Genomic DNA, 1,292 nt, shown 5'->3' with positions numbered 1-1,292 from the left:
GCAAAGTAATGTCTTTGCTTTTGAACATGCTATCTAGGTTGGTCATAACTTTCCTTCCAAGGAGTAAGCGTCTTTTAATCTCATGGCTGCAGTCACCATCTGCAGTGATTTTGGAGCCAAAAAAATAAAGTCTGACACTGTTTCCCCATCTATTTGCCATGAAGTGATGGGACCAGATGCCATGATCTTCGTTTTCTGAATGTTGAGCTTTAAGCCAACTGTTTCACTCTCCTCATTCACTTTCATCAAGAGGCTTTTTAGTTCCTCTTCACTTTCTGTCATAAGGGTGGTGTCATCTGCATATCTGAGGTTATTGGTATTTCTCCCGGCAATCTTGATTCCAGCTTTTGCTTCTTCCAGCCCAGCGTTTCTCATGATGTACTCTGCATAGAAGTTAAATAAGCAGGGTGACAATATACAGCCTTGACGTACTCCTTTTCTTATTTGGAACCAGTTTGTTGTTCCATGTCCAGTTCTAACTGTTGCTTCCTAACCTGCATATAGGATTCTCAAGAGACAGGTCAGGTGGTCTGGTATTCCCATCTCTTTCAGAATTTTCCACAGTTTATTGTGATCCAAAATCAAAAGTTTGTGAATGATTCTTGGAGTCTCCTATCAGGGTCAACATCCAATTTATTTCTCTATTCGATTGCTCAATACTGAGAAAATTCTACTCTATGCTGAGAAGTATTTGTAAATAATAAGAGCTTGGAGAGGAGTCTTGAGAGTCCCTTGGACTGCCAGGAGATAAAACCAGTCAATCCTGAAGGAAATCAACCCTGAATATTCATTGGAAAGACTGATGCTGCAGCTGAGGCTCCAATACTTTGGCCACCTGATGCAAAGAGCTGACTCATTGGAAAAGACCCTGATGCTGGGAAAGATTGAGGGCAGGAGGAGAAGGGGACGACAGAGGAAAAGATAGTTGGGTGGCATCACCAACTCAATGGGCATGAGTCTGAGCAAGCTCCAGGAAATGGTGATTGACAAGGAAGCCTGGTATGCTGCAATCCATGGGGTCACAAAGAGTCAGACACCTGAGCGACTGAACAACAATGAGTGGTTGCCCTATGGTTATAGTTTATACCAGAATGACTGGTCCTGCTACTCATTCATCACTTGCAAGTGAGCTGTTTCACCACCAGACTTCCTCTTACGCGAATGCACAGTCTTGGGGCAACTGTCAATCAAGGGTGGTAGGGGAGGCAGGATCTGAGACCCAAGTGAGCCAATCAGACTCTTCTGGAAATTTGAATTATGAGGGAAATAGCATCAGATCAGGAAATTAATTC

This window comes from Bison bison, unplaced genomic scaffold (genome assembly GCF_000754665.1).
Source record: "Bison bison bison isolate TAMUID 2011002044 unplaced genomic scaffold, Bison_UMD1.0 scf7180017864364, whole genome shotgun sequence".
Classification (NCBI taxonomy): domain Eukaryota; kingdom Metazoa; phylum Chordata; class Mammalia; order Artiodactyla; family Bovidae; genus Bison; species Bison bison.
The sequence above is the reverse complement of the archived record's forward strand: the minus strand, read 5'-3'. Positions refer to the sequence as shown.